Source organism: Gorilla gorilla, chromosome 14 (genome assembly GCF_029281585.2).
Source record: "Gorilla gorilla gorilla isolate KB3781 chromosome 14, NHGRI_mGorGor1-v2.1_pri, whole genome shotgun sequence".
Classification (NCBI taxonomy): domain Eukaryota; kingdom Metazoa; phylum Chordata; class Mammalia; order Primates; family Hominidae; genus Gorilla; species Gorilla gorilla.
Genome location: NC_073238.2, coordinates 75,281,370 through 75,297,538, shown reverse-complemented (window position 1 = coordinate 75,297,538; position 16,169 = coordinate 75,281,370). Strand labels below are relative to the sequence as shown.

Genomic DNA, 16,169 nt, shown 5'->3' with positions numbered 1-16,169 from the left:
GATGCAGCGAATTATATTAGAGTAGAAACGCAGCTCTGGTTGTGGCTGTTTTTCTTCCTTAGAAAAGCCAGGCTGGGAATGTGTAGGTGTAAAGCAATTAACCTTTTAATACAAACATGGAGATTGGAGCTAGCACTGACCCAGGAAAGAGCTAAATCCATTCCCTTGCCAAGATGAGAAGAGCCACTGAAGCATCCCTAGCAACTCTGTCCACAGAAAGTAAGAGCCTCTTAGGGAACACTGGGGTGTCGCATCACAATCAGCCAGCTCAATCTCAGTCCCCACACACTCCCACAGAGCTCTGGGCATGCATGTGACATTTACAGGCTGAAATAGGAGCACAGATGAGAGATTAATCAGTCCTGGGGCAGGGCTGTGGTGTGACAAAAGCATGGCCCCTCTGGATTGAAAAAGGAAGTGAAAATATTAAAGTAAGTTGACCAAATGAGGCACGGTTAATAGAAAAGATTTGTTCCTCTGTTTATTCAATTTCTATATATCAGAGACTTGGTATTAGGAGTATAATAGCAGAGGAATAAAAACATGATGTTGCCATCAGGGGATTTATAGTCTAGGTGCAGAAATAGAAAATAAACAATTAAATTGATAAACAAGGTTATTTTGGATTAAAGAGAAACCAATGAAGAAAGTAAGGTGCTATGATAGAGAATGAGGCCTGCACCCATACAGAGCTCTGCTCGTGGGTTGCTTCCATCCTGAGTTTCAAGCTGTTAGCAGGCAGGGGGCCTAAGAGTTATCTTTTCTCATGACCTGATTTGGTTTGGGAAGGGATCTATGAGAACACGTTTTCCCCTTGGTAACTAGGGGAAAGAAAGAAATGTGGGAGACAGGGAGGTGCGTGTTTTCTGCGAGAGCCCAGAGACTCACCACTGAACCCTAAGGAGAGTCACTCTGCCACTTACTACCTCTGTGACATTGAATGGTTTTATAAAATCCAGATTTCTTAAGATACGGGGTTGATATCTGTCGTAAAGTTGTTTTGAAGGTAAATATATGTACAAAAATGTCTACCGCAGTATCACTCCTAGAGCAGGGCTCTGGTGTGCCAAGCACGGCCCCTCTGGATTGAAAAAGGAAGTGAAAATATTAAAGTTGCCCAAATGAGTCACAGGTAATAGAAAAGGTTTGTTTGTATATAGAATCTTAGCTTCTTAGCAGCAATGTGACTGGCACTGCTTGGGTGCCACGTTAGAAGAGGGAGACTCAGAGTGAGGGAGGGAGCATGGAGCCCTTCCACGTGGAACCAGTGTGGCTGTGATTCACAGAGTAATCAAGGCATGCAGCACTGTGAGCAGCTGGAACACTGCCCTGGGCACAGACAGCGCTGTTGTGGCCACCCTGGGACTCCATTGGCAGCTGTGCCCAGAGAACAGCACCTAGGGAGTGAAGGAAATGACAAGAGGGAGGGCTGCCATGAGCTTCTGTTAAACATCACCTCCCTTTCCAGCCATGTACCTGTCAGGGCTGTGATTTTGACAGGAGGGTGCTCATACTATAAGAGACAAAACACATGAAAGAAATTTGAATTTAACACAAAATTACCGTTTGCTATGATTGTGTCCCCCAAAGTTCACATGCTAGAAACTTAATCCCCAATGCAACAGTGTTGAGAGGTAGGAACTTTAAGAGGAGACTACATCACAAGGGATCTGCCCTTAGAATGAATTAATGTTACTACCACACAGTGGGGTTTTTTACCACAAGAGTGGGTTTGTTCTAAAAGCAGGTGAATCACACCTATAATCCTGGCACTTTTGGAGGCTGAGGCAGGCAGATCACTTGAGGTCAGGAGTTTGAGACCAGCCTAGTGAAACCCCATCTCTACTAAACATATAAAAATTAGCCGGGCATGGTGGTGCACGACTGTAATCCCAGCTACTCGGGAGGCTGAGGCAAGAGAATCACTTGAACCCAGGAGGCGGAGGTTGCAGTGAGCCTAGCTCATGCCATTGCACTCCAGCCTGGGTGACAGAGTGACTCAGACCCAAAAAAAATAAAATAACAAAAAATAAACAAAAGTAGGTTCAACCCCCTCTTGACCTCTCTCACCTTCTCTCACCCTCCCTCACCCCTGTGATGGCTTTTTCCATGTTATGACACAGCAAGAAGGCCCTCACCAGATGCTGACTAGCCCCTCAATCTTGGACTTCCCAGCCTCCAGAACTGTGAGAAATGAATTTATTTTCTTTATAAATTACCTAGTGCCTGTTATTCTGTAATATCAGCACAAAACAAACCAAGACGCCAGTATTATGTGCCTGGCCAGTATTAGTCATTGTAGCAGACTTTTTTGTATATATATTAACCTAAAAAACAACCCTATGATAGATGTCAATAACCCCATATTTTAGATAAGAAATCTAGGGTTCATAAAATCACCCAGTATCACAGAGCTATTAAGTGGCAGGGAAAATATTCAAACTTAAGCTTTCTGCCATCAACACTAGGGGGGTGTGAAAGAGTCTGAAAGTGTTTTAAAAGTTTTTAAAAGTGTTTTAAAAAGTGTTTAAAAGTTTTAAAAAGTTTTAAACATCATTAAAAGTTCTCCTTTATTTAAGACCCATATTCCCAGCCTCTGTCAGCTCCCAACTTATACCTTAAACATTTAAAAACTAAATAAAAATGATTTGTTTATTATTTTTTCTCCTTCATTCCCTGGTCTTCTCTTCTCTCACCTGCATTCAATGAGGATCAAGACTTTGGTCTGAGTCCAGTTTCCATTTTAACTGCCTTTCACAGAATAGATGGTTATAAAATGTAGCAGATAGATGTGCATGTTTTCTGGTCTGGCTTTATCTATCAAGAAGCCACTTTTCACCATGTGGCCACTTGATTCAGCCTGCAAAGGGTATGCAATTACTCTTACCTTCCATGAGATCCAAAGGTCCCTACATGAATAATATCTAAATAAAAATTTCTCCATTTGTCTTGTTTCCTCACTCTTTTCTGATTTTTTTTTTTAATACTTGGTTTGTTTGTCCAATATCTAAAGTACCTGTGCCATTTCTATGTTAATACCTTTAAGGTCTGAACTTGAGTTTAAGGATGCCATTAAGAATGCACTTCTTGCTACAACCATATTTTATATTCCCCTAACAAGTCTGAAGCCTCGAATACAAAGGATTATAGACATTACCAAGTTATTTTTAAAGATTGCATTTATATTATTCACAATGTTTTTGCCAGCAACACATCTGACAATGCAGAGAAACTGGAGATCATATAGTTATTACAAAAAGGCTGGATGTCACATAAAAGAAAAATGTCAATTTGCAGTTGATTTTTAGTAGTTGCATCATGTTTCTATACTTGATACCTGATATTTAAAATGTATTCCATTGCTCCTGTGTAATAGATTTATGGATGATGATGATGATAAGCATCATAAACATCAGATAAATTATTACTGAATACCAGAGGGATAAAAATTGTTGCTTAAGAATTAGTATATACAGCACTATTCACAATACCAAAGACATGGAATCAACCTAAATGCCCATCGATGACAGACTGGATAAAAAAAAAATGTGGTACATACACACCATGGAATACTATGCAGCCATAAAAAAGGAATGAGATCATGTCCTTAGCAGGGACATGGATGGAGCTGGAAGCCATTATCCTCAGCAAACCAATGCAGGAACCGAAAACCAAACACTGCATGTTCTCACTTATAAGTGAGAGCTGAATGATGAGGACACAAGAACACTGGGAGGGGAACAACACACACTGGGGCCTGTCAGATGGGCAGGGGAGAGTGAACATCATGATAAATAGCTAATTAATGTAAGGTTTAATACCTGGGTGATGGGTTGATGAGTGCAGCAAATCACCACAGCACACGTTTACCTATGAAACAAACCTGCATGTCCTTCACATGTATCCTGGAACTTAAAGTAAAATTAAATTTTTTTTAAAGAATTAGTATAAAGACTTAAGAACTGGACAAATCCTCTGTCTTCAGGAGAATATGTTGAACCAACATACCAGATCATCACCAGTGAACACCTATTTGTCACACAAGAGATTCATCCTGATATTAGCAATGTTTGCTTTTCTTTAAAAACTTGAAAATCATTTCAAAAGTCTGAGTGGATTAGTAGCAGTTAATGCATTTGCAGAAAGCTCTTAGAAGGAAAGATAATATATAAACAGAAACTGACTCGGGAGTTGAATAAAAGCAATAAAAGCTTTTCTGGGAAAGCCAGTCATGTGCCATCTCCAGACATTTTTTACATGCCTCAATATGAGCATGCCCCGGAAGCTGATGCATTGAGGCAAAAAGTATGCAAACAACCAAGGTCTATATTTTGGGACAATTAACTCATACACTGGGCAGCCAGTGGCCACGAAACTCAGAACCCGACTCCAGCTGACATTCAAGGCAATCACTTAGCTCCTCCCTCGCCTTCATCTCTCATGTGCAACCCTAAGGAATTTCAGGCCTGCCTTAGTCCATTAACTCCTTACCTCCTGCTTCCTTAGTCATGCATGCAGAATTAGGCAGAAGTCCCTACAGTATATACAGATACATATATATTTATGTGTGTGTGTGTGTGTGTATATGTATATCCATATAAAATACATTTTATAAATAATGCTATTTTAGAAGTGATACCTATAAATATCTAAGTATATATTCACCTAAAAGTATATTTTAGTATTCAGTTAACATGTGCATAATTATAATGGATTGAGTTTAAAAAGCAGCTAATACCTGTCATGTTCTTTTCAGAATGTCAGGTATTAGTAAAGTCAGCAGTTCTGCAAACATGTTGTTTCTGCTGTTAGTTTCATGGCTACTTTACCTGCAGAAGAGTGGCTGGCACAAAGTGAAAGCTCAAGAAACACTAGATCAAAAGGAATGGCATAAAGGCAACACTAGACTTGCAGATAGAATATCTACATTCAAGTTTGAACTAATTCCCTTCAAATCTTTCTGAACTGTAAGGTGGGAATAATATTCCCTCACTTGGCTCTACTTTCCCCATAGAGATCTCCATGATAGTAACAGTTTCAGTAACAGTAATTTTATCTGTAGAATTGGCTTCAGTAGCAGGAACAGTAGTAATAAGTGGAAATTATTTTTACTATAAACATTATATTGGAATGGATTCATTGATTCATTCATTCCACTGTACCAGGAACCACATAATTGGCTAGATACACAGAGAGAAGACAGAATTACTACCCCAGGTAGGGAGGGTCATCACCTAGCTAGGGAAAAACATATTGCATGACATGGGATAAATGTTTGTACACATGGATTTACCTGAATGTTTTCTCTTTGCTTCTTGTCAACGTAAAATGTTCCACCATAATTTTCTGGGAAATACAACTAGCCTTTTCAACGTATCCCTTTTTCTTACTGTCTAAACTGGAACAAGTTTCTTTTCTTGGATAACTTTTACATCCTCTCTTATTAACCTAGGTCTTCTTTTTAACAAACTTTTCATTGATTCACTTGGTGCGTACCAGACACTTTGCTAAAGCTCAGATTTCAAAGATAAAAGAGTCCTACCTTCAAGCAAAGAATTTTCCTCTATTTTCAGGAAAGCAATAAAAAAAAATCCAAAGCAACCACTTTGAAGATAGTTATAAGCTCACTTTGTGAATGAAGTCTTAGTATCGAGGGTAAAGTGCTAGGATATCTAAAACTTACCTTCAAATAGTATAGCAAAAAAAATATGTATTTATACACAGGGAGAGAAAGCAAAGAAAATTTATAACAGTTGAATGCAACAAATATAAGTTCATTGTTTTATTACTTCAATTTTTCTGTATGTTTGAAATATTTTCTTATAAAAAGTGGAGGAAATGAACAAAAGGTTCAATGGAGTCAGATCACTCTGGGTTACAGTCTGGTTCCAGAACTGTCCAGCAGTATGAGCTGGACCTCATACTAGTTATTAACCTCCCAAGATCTCAGTCTTCTCATTGCTCAATGAGATTTTACATGCCAAAGTGGGTTCTTCTGCACATTAAATTAGATAATTCATGTAAAACAGGTAACACAGTCCTGATGCTTAGAAGAATAAAACAAATATAACTACTATTATTTTATCTGTAAAAGAATACTTCAGCCGGGCATGGTGGCTCACGCCTGTAACCCCAGCACTTTGGGAGGCTGAGGCAGGTGGCTCACAAGGTCAGGAGTTTGAGAACAGCCTGGCCAAGATGGTGAAACCCCGTCTCTACTAAAAATACAAAAATTAGCTGGGAGTGGTGGTGGGCACCTGTAGTCCCAGCTACTCGGGGGGCTGAGGCAGGAGAATTGCTTGAACCCAGGAGGCAGAGGTTGCAGTGAGCTGAGATCATGCCACAGCACTCTAGCCTGGGCAACATAACAAGACTCTGTCTCAAAAAAAAAAAAAATCTGTGAAATGATGTAGAATTTAAAATATGGAGATCAGGAAGATGGCATTTCCAGGAATAGTAGAAAGTGTGTTTCCCGAGAGGTAGGCAAGCTTTGGAGCAGCATGGCTCTGAGGGTATATACCAATCTCTGGTGGTTTTAATCCAGAGTTCTAAGGGTCCCATGACTGGGGAGGACAAGAGACCAAGCTTGGGGCTTAGAGAGTACAAAATTTTAGATCAGAGACAATTGAATGAAGCTGGGGCTTTTGTAAAGCTACATCATCGATAAGCGATCTAAAGAAAAGCCCTGTTGGATAATGGGAGATGGGGAAGATTCTTGCTTATATCTGCCTACCTAGTGAGTCAAGTGAGGCTTTGGGTGGAGCCCACATTCACAGGCAGTTAGAACCAGAAGTTTTATTTCTGTGTAGTTGAAAATTTATTTGAAAATGAACTCAAGTTAGTAGCATCCTCTAGCATCTGGCAGAAGCAAATACAATCCTACGGAAGAGAAGGCACATTAAGTCCACACTTCAAAAAATTCCTAAAGATTCCATGGAACATTAATTCACAATCAAAACTAATAAAATACATAAGGACCATGGAAACATGGACAGAAGTCAACCAAAACAACCAGCTACAGAATCAGACTCACAAAACTTGTTAAAATAAATTCAATAAGCTTGTTAAAATAAATTCATTTTAAAAATTAGAGGTATTAAAAGTACGACAGTAGAAAAAGACACTACAGAAATGCCCAGACTTTTGAAAGAACACAAATTTTTACTGCTAGAAGTGAAAATCTAAAATGAAAATGAAAAAAAAAACTTTACAAATTAAATAGAGGAGAAGCAGCGTAAAAGCTATTTAATGAACTGAAACATAGATCTGAAAAAATTATCCAGAACTTAATATAGACAACCAAAGAAGTAGAAAGTATAAAATTTCAGATGGAAAGAATAAAAGGAAGTGGACACTGGCAATATTCAAAGAGAAAATGACTGGAAATTTCCCATAATTGATAAGATGAATCCTCAGATTCAGAAACAGTGTAATCGTAAGCAAAAATAAGTAGAACTAAATCTACATTATATTGTAACTGCAGAACATCAGAGACAACAAGACTATCTTTAAAATTTCAACAACAATGGAAGCCAGAGGAAAGTGGAATTATAGATTTTAATGCTAGACAAAAATAACAAAGAATTATAATAAGAAAACTATACAGCTCTTATAGATTCATAATTAAAAATAAAATAATTGTTAAAGTAAGAAAACTTTTTCAAAAAAGTCAGATAAGAAAAAAACTGAGAGTGTTTATGCCAACAGAAACACCAAAGAAATTTCCAAAAGAGGAATACTACTAAGAAGAAAAATTCTCTCAGAAGGAATGCCTAAAATGCAAAAAGAAACTATGAGCCAAGAAAATAATAAACATGAGGTAAATGTAAACAAATATCAACTGTAGAATATATTAATCAAAATAATAATATCTGATTTTTTGGATTTTTAAAATAAAGATAGAACTGAAATACTGCAATGATTTAAGAGTGGGGAGTTATTAACATTAATGCTTTTTAGGATAAAAGATGTTAATTTTAGTCATTGCTAAGTTTAAAAAGTACTTTAAAATTTTTATTGAAACCTAAAAGAAGAGAAATGCAGTATATAGCTTCCTCACCTCATGAAGTCTTTTTTTAATTGAAAGAAACTGTACAGTTAAAAGGCCAAATATTTCAAGCTGTATTAAATATAAACAAAACCCACTAAATGCCATTTCAACATCATACTGTAGGTCCTATTTAACAGTTAACATTTATTAGATACGACCATGTATCAGGCACTGTTGTGAGCACTTTACAGGACTTAATACAATATCTTATAAGGTATGTATAGTGTTATCCATTTTTGCAGATAAGAAAACAAGCAATATAGCTTGTCCAAGATTATATAACAAGTTAGTAGCAGAGGATAGACCCAAACAGTCCAACTCCAGAATTTGTGCTCTTAACCACTACCTTATACTCTCCCACCCTACTAATATACTAATATAATTTAGCAAAGTTGCTAGATATAAAATCAATATATAAAATTCTATTGCATTTCAGTAAACCACTAACAGTTTGAAAACTCTACTTTTTTTTTTTTTTTTTGGAGATGGAATCTCACTCTGTCACCAGGCTGGAGTATAGTGGCGCGATCTTGGCTCATTGCAACCGCCGCCTCCCGGGTTCAAGCAATTCTCCTGCCTCAGCCTCCTGAGTACGTGGGACTACAGTTGTGGGCCACTACGCCTGGCTAATTTTTGTATTTTTTAGTACAGACAGGGTTTCACCATATTGGCCAGGCTGGTCTTGAACTCCTGACCTCGTGATCCGCCTGCCTTGGCCTCCCAAAATTCTGGGATTACAGGCATGAGCCCCCGCACCTGGCCGAAAACTCTACTTTTAAAACAATGCTATTTAAAATAGCAACAAAAAGATGCCTACTAATAAATCTAACAGAAGTTGTGGAAGATCTTTATTTAGACAATTATAAAAATAGTTTTAGAGTTTCTAAGGATCATGTCTGTGAGTCAGGATTCCAGAGACCATGGCCCTGATGGGATGGAGCCTGGAGACGTCATTAAGAGTAACTGGAATGAGGTTGTTGACAGCTTTGATGACATGAACCTCTCATAGTCCCTCCTCCATGGCATGTACATCTACAGTTCTGAGAAGCCCTCTGTCATCCAGCAGTGAGCCATCCTACCTTGTATCAAGGGTTATGATGTGATCGCTCAAGCCCAATCTGGGACTGGGAAAATGGCCACATCTGCCATATCGATTCTGCAGCAGATTGAATTAGATCTAAAGGCCACCCAGGCCTTGGTCCTAGCACCCAGTTGAGAATTGACTCAGCAGATACAGAAGGTGGTCATGACACTAGGAGACTACATGGGTGCCTCCTGTCACGCCTGTATTTGGGGCACCAACGTGTGTGCTGAGGTATAGAAACAGCAGATGGAAGCTCCCCATATCATCATGGGTACTCCTGGTCATGTGTTTGATATGCTTAACTGGAGATACCTGTCTCCCAAATACATCAAGATGTTTGTACTGGACGAAGCTGACGAAATGTTAAGCCATGGATTCAAGGACCAGATCTATGACATATTCCAAAAGCTCAACAGCAGCACCTAGGTTGTTTTGCTGTCAGCTATAATGCCTTCTGATGTGCTTGAGGTGATGAAGAAGTTCATGAGGGACCCCATTCGGATTCTTGTCAGGAAGGAAGAGTTGACCTTGGAGGGTGTCTGCTCATTCTACATCAACATGGAATAAGAGGGAGAAGCTGGACACACTGTGTGACTTGTATAAAACCCTGACTGCCACCCAGGCAGTCATCTTCATCAACACTTGAAGGAAGGTGGACTGGCTCACTGCGAAGATCCGTGCTCGAGATTTCACCGTCTCTGCCATGCATGGAGATATGGACCAAAAGGAACACGATGTGATCAGAGGGAGTTTCATTCTGGCTCCAGCAGAGTATTGATTACCACTGACCTGCTGCCCAGAAATATTGATATGCAATGACTTTCTTTAGTCATCAAATGTAACCTTCCCACCAACAGGGAAAACTATATCCACAGAATCAGTCGAGGTAGATGGTTTGACCTTAAGGATGCGGATATTAACATGGTGACAGAAGAAGACAAGAGGACTCTTTGAGACATCAGGACCTTCTACAACACCTCCATTGAGGAAATGCCCCTCGATGTTGCTGACCTCATCTGAGGGGCTGTCTTGCTACCTAGCCCCAGCCAGCGTTCAATCTTGGGGGAGCTGAGAAGCAGCAGGAGTGGGTAGGGAAGGGAGCCAAAGGATGGATATCTTGTCATTTTTTTTTCTTTAAATAAATGTCACTTTTTGAGGCAAAAGAAAAAAAGTTTTAAAACAAACACATAAATTTATAACCATGTGTGTGGACAAAAGTAAACAATATTATAAAAATTAATCTTTCCAACATATTCTGTAGATTCAATGCAACTGCAGTAAAAGTCTACCAGTGTATTTTCTGAAATTTGCAAATGTGATTCTGAAATTTATATAGAAGATCAATGATCTAAGACTATCTAAAACACTCCTAACGGAAAAAAAACTTTGAAATGTTTGTCCCCCCTGGATATTTATTTAGTATAAACCTGTAGTAATTTAGTCACCATGATACTGACACAAGAAACAAACTAACGAAACTGAATAGAGAGCCCAGAAATAGGCCACGTGTATGTTAATACCTGATATAAAACAGTGCTACCCACTACAGCTAATGAGGAAAGAATGGACTGAAAAACAAGTGATTGTAACTCATATGGGGAGAAAAATTGATTCAAATACCCACTTTACTATTCACAAAAATCAATTCCAGGTGGATCAAGAACTTAAACATAAAAGGTACAACTTTTAGGAAAAAATATGAGAGAATATCTTATGGCTTCGGTGTAAGATAGAATTTTGTTTAAAAGACTCAAAAATGCGAACTGTAAAGATGAGTGAATCAAACTGCATTTAAAGTAAGAATTTCATTCCAAAAAGCTGACAACACACACACACACACACACACACACACACACACACACCCCATAAAGGCAGTGAAAGACAAGACACAGACTATGAGATATTTGCAGCATCTGTGATAGTTAAAAGGTTAGTGTCCAGAATATATACAGAATGCCTATAAGTTACTAAGAATAAGACAAATTACCCTATATTAAAATGGTCAAAATATATTAGCAGGCATATCAGAGAGAAGGAAGCACAAGTGGCCATCGAACATGTAAAAGAAATTCACACTCTTTTGAGAAGTGTCTGTTCATGTCCTTCGCCCACTTTTTGATGGGGTTGTTTGTTTTTTGCTTGTAAATTTGTTTGAGTTCATTGTAGATTCTGGATATTAGCCCTTTGTCAGATGAGTAGGTTGCGAAAATTTTCTCCCATGTTGTAGGTTGCCTGTTCACTCTGATGGTAGTTTCTTTTGCTGTGCAGAAGCTCTTTAGTTTAATTAGATCCCATTTGTCAATTTTGTCTTTTGTTGCCATTGCTTTTGGTGTTTTGGACATGAAGTCCTTGCCCATGCCTATGTCCTGAATGGTAATGCCTAGGTTTTCTTCTAGGGTTTTTATGGTTTTAGGTCTAACGTTTAAATCTTTAATCCATCTTGAATTGATTTTTGTATAAGGTGTAAGGAAGGGATCCAGTTTCAGCTTTCTACATATGGCTAGCCAGTTTTCCCAGCACCATTTATTAAATAGGGAATCCTTTCCCCATTGCTTGTTTTTCTCAGGTTTGTCAAAGATCAGATAGTTGTAGGTATGCGGCGTTATTTCTGAGGGCTCTGTTCTGTTCCATTGATCTATATCTCTGTTTTGGTACCAGTACCATGCTGTTTTGGTTACTGTAGCCTTGTAGTATAGTTTGAAGTCAGGTAGTGTGATGCCTCCAGCTTTGTTCTTTTGGCTTAGGATTGACTCGGCAATGCGGGCTCTTTTTTGGTTCCATATGAACTTTAAAGTAGTTTTTTCCAATTCTGTGAAGAAAGTCATTGGTAGCTTGATGGGGATGGCATTGAATCTGTAAATTACCTTGGGCAGTATGGCCATTTTCACGATATTGATTCTTCCTACCCATGAGCATGGAATGTTCTTCCATTTGTTTGTATCCTCTTTCATTTCCTTGAGCAGTGGTTTGTAGTTCTCCTTGAGGAGGTCCTTCACATCCCTTGTAAGTTGGATTCCTAGGTATTTTATTATCTTTGAAGCAATTGTGAATGGGAGTTCACTCATGATTTGGCTCTCTGTTTGTCTGTTGTTGGTGTATAAGAATGCTTGTGATTTTTGTACATTGATTTTGTATCCTGAGACTTTGCTGAAGTTGCTTATCAGCTTAAGGAGATTTTGGGCTGAGACAATGGGGTTTTCTAGATAAACAATCATGTCGTCTGCAAACAGGGACAATTTGACTTCCTCTTTTCCTAATTGAATACCCTTTATTTCCTTCTCCTGCCTGATTGCCCTGGCCAGAACTTCCAACACTATGTTGAATAGGAGCGGTGAGAGAGGGCATCCCTGTCTTGTGCCAGTTTTCAAAGGGAATGCTTCCAGTTTTTGCCCATTCAGTATGATATTGGCTGTGGGTTTGTCATAGATAGCTCTTATTATTTTGAAATACGTCCCATCAATACCTAATTTATTGAGAGTTTTTAGCATGAAGGGTTGTTGAATTTTGTCAAAGGCTTTTTCTGCATCTATTGAGATAATCATGTGGTTTTTATCTTTGGCTCTGTTTATATGCTGGATTACATTTATTGATTTGCGTATATTGAACCAGCCTTGCATCCCAGGGATGAAGCCCACTTGATCATGGTGGATAAGCTTTTTGATGTGCTGCTGGATTCGGTTTGCCAGTATTTTATTGAGGATTTTTGCATCAATGTTCATCAAGGATATTGGTCTAAAATTCTCTTTTTTGGTTGTGTCTCTGCCCGGCTGAAGACATTTATGCAGCCAAAAAACACATGAAAAAATGCTCATCATCACTGGCCATCAGAGAAATGCAAATCAAAACCACTATAAGATATCATCTCACACCAGTTAGAATGGCAATCATTAAAAAGTCAGGAAACAACAGGTGCTGGAGAGGACGTGGAGAAATAGGAACACTTTTACACTGTTGGTGGGACTGTAAACTAGTTCAACCATTGTGGAAGTCAGTGTGGCGATTCCTCAGGGATCTAGAACTAGAAATACCATTTGACCCAGCCATTCCATTACTGGCTATATACCCAAAGGACTATAAATCATGCTGCTATAAAGACACATGCACACGTATGTTTATTGCGGCATTATTCACAATAGCAAAGACTTGGAACCAACCCAAATGTCCAACAATGATAGACTGGATTAAGAAAATGTGGCACATATACACCATGGAATACTATGCAGCCATAAAAAATGATGAGTTCATGTCCTTTGTAGGGACATGGATGAAATTGGAAACCATCATTCTCAGTAAACTATCGCAAGAACAAAAAACCAAACACCGCATATTCTCACTCATAGGTGGGAATTGAACAATGAGATCACATGGACACAGGAAGGGGAATATCACACTCTGGGGACTGTTGTGGGGTGGGGGGAGGGGGGAGGGATAGCATTGGGAGATATACCTAATGCTAGATGACGAGTTAGTGGGTGCAGCGCACCAGAATGGCACATGTATACATATGTAACTAATCTGCACAATGGGCACATGTACCCTAAAACTTAAATAAAAAAAAAAAAAAATTGATCTCATGGAGATGGAGAGTGTAATGATGGTTACTAGAGACTGGGAAGGGTGGTGGGGAGGGGGAAATAAATAAGGGTTGGTTAATTGGTACACAAATACAGTTAGAAGAAATAAGATCTAGTGTTTGGTGGCAAAATAGGGCAACTATAGTTAAAAAAAAAAAAAAAAGAAATTCACACTCTTTATTAATCAAGAAAAAGCAAAGTAAAACCACTATAGTACATCATTTTATTCTAATGAGATAAAAATGTAAACACATTGGCTAAGATGTAAAACAAAAGAAATCTGAAGACATTATTAGCTCGAGTTTAGATTAATACAATTTGTAAAATATTTAGGCATCATCTTTTAAAGTTGCATATATGCATGCCTCATGACCCTGCCATTTTATTTGCATATGAATCTTAGAGAAGCTGTTATATATATATGTCCACCAAGATATACCTAAAAATGTTCGTAAGAGTACTATTTGCAATACCAAAAACCTGAAAACACAACTGTACAAGAGTAGAATGCAAAAATGAATTGTGTTACATTTATGCAGCAGTATATGACACAGCAGTAAAAGCAAATTAACTACACCTACATTCATCAATATAGGTGAATCTCAAAAGTTATGTTGAGGGAAGAAAGCTAGACACATAAGAATATATATAGTGTGATTCCATTTATACACAGGTCAAAAGTATAATCAGACAAATATATTACTCAGGAAATCATACCTATGTAGTAAATGCATTTTTAAAAAGCAAGCCAAGATATTAGCAAAATTGCAGAATAGGAAGCTCTAAATTTTCCTTTTCCCCCATAGACACATCAATTTAAAAGCAATACATGGATCAATTCCCATTGTGAGAAATCAAGAAGCTATTTGACACTACAGCAAGCTTCAGATTAGAACAAACAAAAGAAAGAATCATCAAACTAAAAGATGGGTCATTTAAAATTATCTAGTCAGAGGAGCAAAAGAACTTGAGGGACTTACAGGACATCATTGACTGGACCATTAGAAGTACAGGAGTTTCAGAAAAAGAGAATGAACCAGAAAGCTTATTCAAATGAAATAATGGCTGAAGACATCCCAAATCTTGAGGAAGAAATTGATCCAGATTTATGAAGCCCAAAGTATCCAAAATGAGATAAATCTAAAGAAATCCACACCAAAACATGTTATAATTGAATTATCAAAAGTCAAACACAAAGAATTTTGAAGGAAGCAATAGAAAAGCAACTTTTACATCCATGAGAACCCCCAAAAGAATATCAACAAACTTTTCAGCAGAAACCTTGCAGTCCATAAGACAGTGGGATGATATATTTAAAATGCTTGAAAAAAACTGCCAATCAAAAAGAATACACCTGGCAAAACTATCCTTTAAAAATGAAAGCGATGTAAAGACTTTGCCAAACAAAAGCTGAGGAAGTGCATCACCACTAGACCCGCCTTATAAGAAATACTAGGGAGTTCAACATGGAACAATCATTAAGCAGAAACACAATAGCACAAGAATGTATAAAACACATTGGTAAAAGCAAATATATAAACCTATACAGAATGCTATATTAATGTAACAGTAGTGAATAAGTCACTTTTTTTTTTTTTTTGAGACAGTTTTGCTCTTGTTGTCCAGGCTGGAGTACAGTGGTGCGATCTCGGCTCACTGCAACCTCCGCCTCCCAGGTTCAAGTGATTCTCCTGCCTCAGCCTCCCAAGTAGCTGGGATTACAGGCGCCCATGACCAACACAGCTAATTGTTTGTATTTTTAGTAGAGATGGGGTTTTCACCATGTTGGCCAGGCTGGTCCCAAACCCCAGACCTCAGGTGATCCACCTGCCTCGACCCCCTCAAAGTGCTGGGATTATAGGCGTGGGCCACTATGCCTAGCCAAGTCACTTTTAATTCCAGTATAAAAGGCAAAGATAAACGTATTAAAATAACTATAATTTTAAAATATGTTAATGAATACAAAGCATAAATAAATGTAAATAGAGATATCAATAACAAAGTGTAGTGGGGTGAGAAGTAAAAATATAGAGTTACTGTATGCAATTGAAGTTATCAGCTTAAAATAGACTGTTCTATTTTAAATTCAGTTCTTTCCTATAAATAATGACTTTAAATATAAATAAGTTAAATTCTGAAATCATGTAGAACAGGTGAATGATTTAAAAAAAAAAAAAAAACAAGATCCAACTATATACTATCTATGAGAGACTCACTTTAGATTTATGGACCAATACAGGATGAAAATAAAGGGATGGAAAAAGATGTTTCATGCAAATCATCTAAAATTGAGCAGGAGTGATTATATTAGTATCAGAAAAAAAAGACTTTAAGTCAGAAACTATCACAGACAAAGAAGGATATTATATAATGATAAAATGGTCAGTTTCCTAGGATAATATTACAATTATAAATATATAGAAACCCGACATTAATACACTTAAATGTACAAAGAAAACAC

General features: G+C 37.9%; 1 long non-coding RNA gene and 1 pseudogene across 3 annotated transcripts in view; one reads left to right on the top strand and one right to left on the bottom strand.

Annotated features, from left to right (window-relative positions):
* Positions 1-16,169, bottom strand: part of LOC109029325 (uncharacterized) — a 110,540-nt gene that overhangs the window by 79,836 nt on the left and 14,535 nt on the right. The gene's annotated exons all lie outside the window — the stretch shown is intronic.
* On the top strand, positions 8,943-10,154 carry LOC109029324 (eukaryotic initiation factor 4A-I-like; annotated as a pseudogene).